Raw genomic sequence first — 13,036 nt, 5'->3', positions numbered from 1 at the left:
CGTAACCCTAACACTAAACCTAACCCTAACCATAAATCTAACACCCAACTCAAACCCTATCAATAAGCCTCTAAACCTAACCCTCTAACCCTAACCCTAACCCTACCCCTGACCCTAAGACCAACACTAACCCTCTAAACCTAACCCTAACGCTAACCCCAACCCTGTGAACCTAACCATAACCATAACCCTAACCCTCAACATCCAACCCTCTAAACCTAAAGCTCACCATAACTCTAACACTAATACTAACCTTAACGCTAACACTAACACTAACCATAATCCTAAACCTAGGCCTTACACTAAACCTAACCATAACCCTAAACCTTACACTCTAACCCTAATCCTAACCCTACCCCTATCCCTATACCTCTAACACTCTAACCCTAAAACTAACAATAACCCTAACCCTAAACCTAACCGTAAACCTAACCCTAACCCTAACACTAAATCTAACCCTAACTTTAACTCTAACCCTAACCCTAACCCTAACCCTAAACCCTATTCTTAACCCTAACCTTAAAACAAACCCTAACTCTAACCCTAACCCTAACCATATCCCTAGTCCTAACCCTCTATACCTAACACTAATACTAACACTCAAAGTCTAACACTAACCATAACTGTAAGACTCTAACCCAAACATTAACCCTAACCCTAATCCTAACCCTCTAACTCTCTAAACATAACCCTAACACTTACCTTCTAATCCTAACCCTAAGTCTAACCATAACCCTAAACCCAACCGTCACCCAAACCTAAACCTAACCCTAACCTTTATCCTAACCCTAACACTAACCCTAACCCTAACACTTACACTTACCCTAAACCTGAACCTAACCCTAACCCTAAGACTAACTCTAACACTAAACCTAACCCTAAACCTAAAACTAACAATAACCCTACACTAACCCTAATCCTCTAACCCTAAGCCTAACCCTATCCCTAACACTGACTCTCTAATGCTCTAACCATAACACTAACATTAAACCTAACCATAACCCTAAACCTAACCCTAACCCTAACACTAACCCTAACTCTACCCTTACACTAACATGAACACTAACCCTAACCCTCTAGCAATAAGTCTAACCATAAACCTCTAATGTGAACCCTAACCCTACACCTAATCCTAACCATAAACCTCTAATGCTAACCATATCCCTAACACTAACCCGAACCCTAACCCTCTAAACCTCTAACCCTAACCTAACCCTAAACGTAACCCTAAACCTAAATCTAACACACTAACCCTAACCCTATCAATAAGCCTCTAAACCTAACCCTCTAACCCTAAGCCTAACCCTACCCCTAACCGTATCCCTCTAACGCTCTAAACCTAACACTAACACTAACCCTAAACCTAACCCTAAACCTAACCCTAACCCTAACACTAACCCTAAACCTAACCCTGAAACTAGCCCTTACCCTAACCCTAACCCTAAACCCTAAACCTAAACCTAACCCTAACCCTAAAACTAAACCAGACTCTATCCCTAACCCTAAGCCTATCCCTAGCCCTAAACCTCTATCCCTAACACTAATACTAACCCTAAAACCCTAACACTAAACCTAACACTAACCCTAACCCTAAACCTAAACGGAACCCTAACCGTAACACTATCCATAACCCTCTAACGCTAAGCCTTACCCTATCCCTAACCCTAAACCTCTAAAGCTCTAACCCTAAAACTAACACTAACCCTAACCCTAATCCTAAAACTAACCCTAACACTAACCCTAACCCTAACCCAACCCTAAACCCTAACCCTAAACCTAAAACTAACCCTAACTCTAACAGTAACACTGAAACTATCCCTAGCCCTAACCCTCTAACCCTAACACTAATCCTAACCCTCAAACCCTAACACTAACCCTAACCGTAACCCTCTAACCCTAACATTAACCCCCACCCTAACCTTAACCCTCTAACTCTCTAAACATTACCCTAACACTTACCCTCTAATACTTACACTAAGCCTAAACATAACCCTAAACCCAACCATCACCCAAACCTAATCCTAACCCTAACCATTACTCTAAACCTAACACTAACCCTAACACTTACTCTAACCCTAACACTAACCCTAACCCTAACCCTAAAACTAACCCTAACACTAACCCTAACCCTAACCCTAACCCTAAACCCTAACCCTAACCCTAATCCTGAAACTAACTGTAATCTAACACTAACCCTAAACCTAACACTATCCCTAACCCTGCAACTAACCCTAACTCTAACCCTAACCCTAGCCCTAACTCTGAAACTAACCCTAAATCTAAGCCTAAGCCTAACCCTAGCACTAGCCATAACACTAACACTAACACTCAACACCCTGACACTAACCCTAACGGTAACCCTCTGAACATAACCTTAACCCTAATTCTAACCCTAACCCTAACCTTCTAACTCTCTAAACATAACCCTAACACTTACCCTCTAAAACAAACCCTAAGAATAACCATAACCCTAAGTACTACCGTCACCCAAACCTAATCCTAACCCTAACACAAACCCTAACCCTAACACTTACTCTAACCCTAACCCTAACCATAACCCTAACACTAACACTAACCCTAACCATAAAACTAAACCTAACCCTGACCCTAACCCTCTAACTCTCTAAACATAACTCCTAACATGTAAATTCGAATCCTAACCCTAAGCCTAACAATAACCCTAAACAACCCTCACCCAAACCTAATCCTAAACCTAACCTTTACCCTTACCCTAACACTAACCCTAACCCTAACACTTACCCTTACCCTAACCCTAACCCTAACCCTAACACTAACCCTAACCCTAACACTAAACCTAAACCTAACCCTAAACCTAACACTAAACCTAACATTCTAAACCTAAGCCTAACCCTAAAAGTAACACTCGAACCCTAGCCCTATCCTTAGCCTCTAACCCTAACCCTAACCCGAACCCTAAACCTAAACTGTAACCATCTGACTCTAACCATAACCGTAACCATAACCCTAAACCTAACACTAAACCTAACCTCCAATCCTAACGCTAACCATAACCCCAAGACCAACCCTAACCCTCTAAACCTAACCCTAAAGCTAACCCCAACCCTCTAATCCTAACCATAACCAGAACACTAACCATAAACATCCAACCCTCTAACCCTAAACCTAACCCTAAACCTAACTCTAATACTAACAATGACGCTAACCCTAACACTAACCCTAATCCTAAACCTAAGCCTTACACTAAACCTAACCCTAACCCTAACCCTAACGTTAACCCCAACCCAAACCCTAAACACTGATCCTAATCCTTACCCTAAAACTAACCCTACTCTAACCCTAAACCTAAACCTGTCCCTAGCCCTAACCCACCATCCCTAAAACTAATACTAACCCAAAAACCCTAAAACTAACCCTAACCGTAACCCTCTAAACCTAACCTTATCCCTAACCCTAACCCTAACCCTCTAACTCTCTAAACATAACCCTAACAATTACCCTCTAATCCTAACCCTAAGCTTAACGATAGCCCTGAACTCAACCATCACCCAAACCAAATCCTAAGCCTAAACTTTACCCTAACCCTAACAATAACCATAACCATAACAATTCCTCTTACCCTAACACTAACCCTAACCCTAACACTAACCCTAACACTAAACCTATCCCTAAACCTAAACCTAACCCTAACCCTAACACTAACCCTAACCCTCTAGCCATAAGCCTAACCCTATCCCTAACCCTAACCTTCTAAAGCTCTAAACCTAACCCTAACACTAAACCTAACCCTAACCCTAAACCTAACCCTAACACTAACATTAACCCTAACCCTAACCCTATCCCTAAAACCTATTCCTAACCCTAACCCTAAAACAAACCCTAACTCTAACCCTAACCCTAACCATATCCCTAGCACTAACCCTCTATCCCTACCATTAATACTAACCCTCAAACCCTAACACTAACCCTAACCATAAGAATCTTACCCTAACCTTAACCCTAACCCTAATCCTAACCCTCTAACTCTCTAAACATAACCCTAAAACTTACCTTCTAATCCTAACCCTAAGCCTAACCATAACCCTAAACCCAACCGTCACCCAACCCTAAACCTAACCCTAACCATTATCCTAACCCTAACACTAACCCTAAACCTAACATTTACTCTTATCCTAACCCTAACCCTAAACCTAACCCTAACCTTAACACTAAACCTAACCCTAAACCTAAACCTAACAATAACCCTACACTAACCCTAACCCTCTAACGCTAAGCCTAACCCTATGTCTCACACTAACTCTATAACGCTCTAACCCTAACACTAACACTAACCGAAACCGTAACCATAAACCTAACCCTAACCCTAACACTAACCCTAACCCTAACTCTAGCCCTTACACTAACCCGAACCCTAACTCTAACCCTCTAACCATATGTCTAACCATAATCCTCTAATGTGAACCCTAACCCTAACCCTAATCCTAACAATAACTCTCTAACGCTAACCATATACTTAACACTAACCCGAACCCTAAACCTCTAACCCTCTAACCCTAACCCTAACCCTAACCCTAATCCTAACAATAACTCTCTAACGCTAACCATATACTTAACACTAACCCGAACCCTAAACCTCTAACCCTCTAACCCTAACCCTAACCCTAAATCTAACCCTAACACTAAATCTAACACTCTAAACCTAACACTATCAATAAGCCTCTAAACCTATCCGTCTATTCCTAACCGTAGCCCTAACCCTAACACTAACACTAAACCTAACCTCTAACCCTAACGCTAACCCTGACCCTAGACCAACCCTAACCCTCTAAACCTAACCCTAACTCTAACCCCAACCTTCTAAACCTAACCATAACCAAAACCATAACCCTAAACATCCAACCCTCTAACCCTAAACCTAACCCTAACCCTAATACTAACCATAATGCTAACACTAACACTACCCCTAGTCCGAAACCTAACCCTTAGACTAAACCTAACATTAACCCTAACCCTAATCCTCTAACACTAAGCCTAACCCTACCCCTAACCCTATCCCTCTAACGCTCTAACCCTAACACTAACACTAACCCTAACCCTAACGCTAAACCTAACCCTAACCCTAATCCTAACCCTCTAACCCTAACCCTAACCCTAACCCCAACCCTAACGGTAAACCCTAATCCTAACCCTAACCCTAAAACTAACCCTAACTATAACCCTAACACTAACCCTATCCCTAGCCCTAACCCTCTATACCTAACACTAATACTAACCAACAAACCCTAACACTAATCCTAATCGTAACCCTCTAAACCTAACCTTATCCCTAACCCTAACCCTAACGCTAACACTAACCCTCTAACTCTCTAAACATATCCCTAACACTTACCCTCTAATCCTAACCCTAAGCATTACAATAGCCCTGAACTCAACCATCACCAAAACCAAATCCTAAGCCTAAACTTTACCCTAACCCTAACACTAACCATAACCATAACACTTACTCTTACCCTAACACTAACCCTAACCCTAACCCTAACCCTAACATTAAACCTAACCCTAAAGCTAAACCTAAGAATAACCCTGCACTAACCCTAACCCTCTAACCCTAAACTTAACCCTATCCCTAACACTAACTCTCTAACGCTCTAACCTTAACACTAACACTAACCCTAACCCTAACCCTAAACCTAACCATAACTCTAACCCTTACACTAACACGAACCCTAACCCTACCCCTCTAGCCATAAGTCTAACCATAATCCTCTAACGTGAACTCTAACCCTAAACCTAATCCTAACAACAACCCTCTAATGATAACCATATCCCTAACACTCACCCAAACCATCACCCTCTAACCCTCTAACCGTAACCCTAACACTAAACCTAACCCTAACCATAAATCTAACACCCAACTCAAACCCTATCAATAAGCCTCTAAACCTAACCCTCTAACCCTAACCCTAACCCTACCCCTGACCCTAAGACCACCACTAACCCTCTAAACCTAACCCTAACGCTAACCCCAACCCTGTGAACCTAACCATAACCATAACCCTAACCCTCAACATCCAACCCTCTAAACCTAAAGCTCACCATAACTCTAACACTAATACTAACCTTAACGCTAACACTAACACTAACCATAATCCTAAACCTAGGCCTTACACTAAACCTAACCATAACCCTAAACCTTACACTCTAACCCTAATCCTAACCCTACCCCTATCCCTATACCTCTAACACTCTAACCCTAAAACTAACAATAACCCTAACCCTAAACCTAACCGTAAACCTAACCCTAACCCTAACACTAAATCTAACCCTAACTTTAACTCTAACCCTAACCCTAACCCTAACCCTAAACCCTATTCTTAACCCTAACCTTAAAACAAACCCTAACTCTAACCCTAACCCTAACCATATCCCTAGTCCTAACCCTCTATACCTAACACTAATACTAACACTCAAAGTCTAACACTAACCATAACTGTAAGACTCTAACCCAAACATTAACCCTAACCCTAATCCTAACCCTCTAACTCTCTAAACATAACCCTAACACTTACCTTCTAATCCTAACCCTAAGTCTAACCATAACCCTAAACCCAACCGTCACCCAAACCTAAACCTAACCCTAACCTTTATCCTAACCCTAACACTAACCCTAACCCTAACACTTACACTTACCCTAAACCTGAACCTAACCCTAACCCTAAGACTAACTCTAACACTAAACCTAACCCTAAACCTAAAACTAACAATAACCCTACACTAACCCTAATCCTCTAACCCTAAGCCTAACCCTATCCCTAACACTAACTCTCTAATGCTCTAACCATAACACTAACATTAAACCTAACCCTAACCCTAAACCTAACCCTAACCCTAACACTAACCCTAACTCTATCCTTACACTAACATGAACACTAACCCTAACCCTCTAGCAATAAGTCTAACCATAAACCTCTAATGTGAACCCTAACCCTACACCTAATCCTAACCATAAAACTCTAATGCTAACCATATCCCTAACACTAACCCGAACCCTAACCGTCTAAACCTCTAAAACTAACCTAACCCTAAATGTAACCCTAAACCTAAATCTAACACACTAACCCTAACCCTATCAATAAGCCTCTAAACCTAACCCTCTAACCCTAAGCCTAACCCTACCCCTAACCGTATCCCTCTAATGCTCTAAACCTAACACTAACACTAACCCTAAACCTAACCCTAAACCTAACCCTAACCCTAACACTAACCCTAAACCTAACCCTGAAACTAGCCCTTACCCTAACCCTAACCCTAAACCCTAAACCTAAACCTAACCCTAACCCTAAAACTAAACCAGACTCTATCCCTAACCCTAAGCCTATCCCTAGCCCTAAACCTCTATCCCTAACACTAATACTAACCCTAAAACCCTAACACTAAACCTAACACTAACCCTAACCCTAAACCTAAACGGAACCCTAACCGTAACACTATCCATAACCCTCTAACGCTAAGCCTTACCCTATCCCTAACCCTAACCCTCTAAAGCTCTAACCCTAAAACTAACACTAACCCTAACCCTAATCCTAAAACTAACCCTAACACTAACCCTAACCCTAAACCCTAACCCTAAACCTAAAACTAACCCTAACTCTAACAGTAACACTGAAACTATCCCTAGCCCTAACCCTCTAACCCTAACACTAATCCTAACCCTCAAACCCTAGCACTAACCCTAACCGTAACCCTCTAACCCTAACATTAACCCCCACCCTAACCTTAACCCTCTAACTCTCTAAACATTACCCTAACACTTACCCTCTAATACTTACACTAAGCCTAAACATAACCCTAAACCCAACCATCACCCAAACCTAATCCTAACCCTAACCATTACTCTAAACCTAACACTAACCCTAACCCTAACACTTACTCTAACCCTAACACTAACCCTAACCCTAACCCTAAAACTAACCCTAACACTAACCCTAACCCTAACCCTAACCCTAAACCCTAACCCTAACCCTAATCCTGAAACTAACTGTAATCTAACACTAACCCTAAACCTAACACTATCCCTAACCCTGCAACTAACCCTAACTCTAACCCTAACCCTAGCCCTAACCCTGAAACTAACCCTAAATCTAAGCCTAAGCCTAACCCTAGCACTAGCCATAACACTAACACTAACACTAACACTCAACACCCTCACACTAACCCTAACGGTAACCCTCTGAACATAACCTTAACCCTAATCCTAACCCTAACCCTAACCTTCTAACTCTCTAAACATAACCCTAACACTTACCCTCTAAAACAAACCCTAAGAATAACCATAACCCTAAGTACTACCGTCACCCAAACCTAATCCTAATCCTAACACAAACCCTAACCCTAACACTTACTCTAACCCTAACCCTAACCGTAACCCTAACACTAACACTAACCCTAACCATAAAACTAAACCTAACCCTGACCCTAACCCTCTAACTCTCTAAACATAACTCCTAACACGTAAATTCGAATCCTAACCCTAAGCCTAACAATAACCCTAAACAACCCTCACCCAAACCTAATCCTAAACCTAACCTTTACCCTTACCCTAACACTAACCCTAACCCTAACACTTACCCTTACCCTAACCCTAACCCTAACCCTAACACTAACCCTAACCCTAACACTAAACCTAAACCTAACCCTAAACCTAACACTAAACCTAACATTCTAAACCTAAGCCTAACCCTAAAAGTAACACTCGAACCCTAGCCCTATCCTTAGCCTCTAACCCTAACCCTAACCCGAACCCTAAACCTAAACTGTAACCATCTGACTCTAACCATAACCGTAACCATAACCCTAAACCTAACACTAAACCTAACCTCCAATCCTAACGCTAACCATAACCCCAAGACCAACCCTAACCCTCTAAACCTAACCCTAAAGCTAACCCCAACCCTCTAATCCTAACCATAACCAGAACACTAACCATAAACATCCAACCCTCTAACCCTAAACCTAACCCTAAACCTAACTCTAATACTAACAATGACGCTAACCCTAACACTAACCCTAATCCTAAACCTAAGCCTTACACTAAACCTAACCCTAACCCTAACCCTAACGTTAACCCCAACCCAAACCCTAAACACTGATCCTAATCCTTACCCTAAAACTAACCCTACTCTAACCCTAAACCTAAACCTGTCCCTAGCCCTAACCCACCATCCCTAAAACTAATACTAACCCAAAAACCCTAAAACTAACCCTAACCGTAACCCTCTAAACCTAACCTTATCCCTAACCCTAACCCTAACCCTCTAACTCTCTAAACATAACCCTAACAATTACCCTCTAATCCTAACCCTAAGCTTAACGATAGCCCTGAACTCAACCATCACCCAAACCAAATCCTAAGCCTAAACTTTACCCTAACCCTAACAATAACCATAACCATAACAATTCCTCTTACCCTAACACTAACCCTAACCCTAACACTAACCCTAACACTAAACCTATCCCTAAACCTAAACCTAACCCTAACCCTAACACTAACCCTAACCCTCTAGCCATAAGCCTAACCCTATCCCTAACCCTAACCTTCTAAAGCTCTAAACCTAACCCTAACACTAAACCTAACCCTAACCCTAAACCTAACCCTAACACTAACATTAACCCTAACCCTAACCCTAACCCTAAAACCTATTCCTAACCCTAACCCTAAAACAAACCCTAACTCTAACCCTAACCCTAACCATATCCCTAGCACTAACCCTCTATCCCTACCATTAATACTAACCCTCAAACCCTAACACTAACCCTAACCATAAGAATCTTACCCTAACCTTAACCCTAACCCTAATCCTAACCCTCTAACTCTCTAAACATAACCCTAAAACTTACCTTCTAAAACTAACCCTAAGCCTAACCATAACCCTAAACCCAACCGTCACCCAACCCTAAACCTAACCCTAACCATTATCCTAACCCTAACACTAACCCTAAACCTAACATTTACTCTTATCCTAACCCTAACCCTAAACCTAACCCTAACCTTAACACTAAACCTAACCCTAAACCTAAACCTAACAATAACCCTACACTAACCTTAACCCTCTAACGCTAAGCCTAACCCTATGCCTCACACTAACTCTATAACGCTCTAACCCTAACACTAACACTAACCGAAACCGTAACCATAAACCTAACCCTAACCCTAACACTAACCCTAACCCTAACTCTAACCCTTACACTAACCCGAACCCTAACTCTAACCCTCTAACCATATGTCTAACCATAATCCTCTAATGTGAACCCTAACCCTAACCCTAATCCTAACAATAACTCTCTAACGCTAACCATATACTTAACACTAACCCGAACCCTAAACCTCTAACCCTCTAACCCTAACCCTAACCCTAAATCTAACCCTAACACTAAATCTAACACTCTAAACCTAACACTATCAATAAGCCTCTAAACCTATCCGTCTATTCCTAACCGTAGCCCTAACCCTAACACTAACACTAAACCTAACCTCTAACCCTAACGCTAAACCTGACCCTAGACCAACCCTAACCCTCTAAACCTAACCCTAACTCTAACCCCAACCTTCTAAACCTAACCGTAACCAAAACCATAACCCTAAACATCCAACCCTCTAACCCTAAACCTAACCCTAACCCTAATACTAACCATAATGCTAACACTAACACTACCCCTAGTCCGAAACCTAACCCTTAGACTAAACCTAACATTAACCCTAACCCTAACCCTCTAACACTAAGCCTAACCCTACCCCTAACCCTATCCCTCTAACGCTCTAACCCTAACACTAACACTAACCCTAACCCTAACGCTAAACCTAACCCTAACCCTAATCCTAACCCTCTAACCCTAACCCTAACCCTAACCCCAACCCTAACGGTAAACCCTAATCCTAACCCTAACCCTAAAACTAACCCTAACTATAACCCTAACACTAACCCTATCCCTAGCCCTAACCCTCTATACCTAACACTAATACTATCCAACAAACCCTAACACTAATCCTAATCATAAACCTCTAAACCTAACCTTATCCCTAACCCTAACCCTAACGCTAACACTAACCCTCTAACTCTCTAAACATATCCCTAACACTTACCCTCTAATCCTAACCCTAAGCATTACAATAGCCCTGAACTCAACCATCACCAAAACCAAATCCTAAGCCTAAACTTTACCCTAACCCTAACACTAACCATAACCATAACACCTACTCTTACCCTAACACTAACCCTAACCCTAACCCTAACCCTAACATTAAACCTAACCCTAAAGCTAAACCTAAGAATAACCCTGCACTAACCCTAACCCTCTAACCCTAAACTTAACCCTATCCCTAACACTAACTCTCTAACGCTCTAACCTTAACACTAACACTAACCCTAACCCTAACCCTAAACCTAACCATAACTCTAACCCTTACACTAACACGAACCCTAACCCTACCCCTCTAGCCATAAGTCTAACCATAATCCTCTAACGTGAACTCTAACCCTAAACCTAATCCTAACAACAACCCTCTAATGATAACCATATCCCTAACACTCACCCAAACCATCACCCTCTAACCCTCTAACCGTAACCCTAACACTAAACCTAACCCTAACCATAAATCTAACACCCAACTCAAACCCTATCAATAAGCCTCTAAACCTAACCCTCTAACCCTAACCCTAACCCTACCCCTGACCCTAAGACCAACACTAACCCTCTAAACCTAACCCTAACGCTAACCCCAACCCTGTGAACCTAACCATAACCATAACCCTAACCCTCAACATCCAACCCTCTAAACCTAAAGCTCACCATAACTCTAACACTAATACTAACCTTAACGCTAACACTAACACTAACCATAATCCTAAACCTAGGCCTTACACTAAACCTAACCATAACCCTAAATCTTACACTCTAACCCTAATCCGAACCCTACCCCTATCCCTATACCTCTAACACTCTAACCCTAAAACTAACAATAACCCTAACCCTAAACCTAACCGTAAACCTAACCCTAACCCTAACACTAAATCTAACCCTAACTTTAACTCTAACCCTAACCCTAACCCTAACCCTAAACCCTATTCTTAACCCTAACCTTAAAACAAACCCTAACTCTAACCCTAACCCTAACCATATCCCTAGTCCTAACCCTCTATACCTAACACTAATACTAACACTCAAAGTCTAACACTAACCATAACTGTAAGACTCTAACCCAAACATTAACCCTAACCCTAATCCTAACCCTCTAACTCTCTAAACATAACCCTAACACTTACCTTCTAATCCTAACCCTAAGTCTAACCATAACCCTAAACCCAACCGTCACCCAAACCTAAACCTAACCCTAACCTTTATCCTAACCCTAACACTAACCCTAACCCTAACACTTACACTTACCCTAAACCTGAACCTAACCCTAACCCTAAGACTAACTCTAACACTAAACCTAACCCTAAACCTAAAACTAACAATAACCCTACACTAACCCTAATCCTCTAACCCTAAGCCTAACCCTATCCCTAACACTGACTCTCTAATGCTCTAACCATAACACTAACATTAAACCTAACCCTAACCCTAAACCTAACCCTAACCCTAACACTAACCCTAACTCTATCCTTACACTAACATGAACACTAACCCTAACCCTCTAGCAATAAGTCTAACCATAATCCTCTAATGTGAACCCTAACCCTACACCTAATCCTAACCATAAACCTCTAATGCTAACCATATCCCTAACACTAACCCGAACCCTAACCGTCTAAACCTCTAACCCTAACCTAACCCTAAACGTAACCCTAAACCTAAATCTAACACACTAACCCTAACCCTATCAATAAGCCTCTAAACCTAACCCTCTAACCCTAAGCCTAACCCTACCCCTAACCGTATCCCTCTAACGCTCTAAACCTAACACTAACACTAACCCTAAACCTAACCCTAAACCTAACCCTAACCCTAACACTAACCCTAAACCTAACCCTGAAACTAGCCCTTACCCTAACCCTAA

Source organism: Cavia porcellus, unplaced genomic scaffold, assembly GCF_034190915.1.
Source record: "Cavia porcellus strain 051 isolate PalLab524CR breed Dunkin Hartley unplaced genomic scaffold, mCavPor4.1 scaffold_47, whole genome shotgun sequence".
Taxonomy (NCBI): Eukaryota; Metazoa; Chordata; class Mammalia; order Rodentia; family Caviidae; genus Cavia; species Cavia porcellus.
This window is presented reverse-complemented; position numbering follows the sequence as displayed.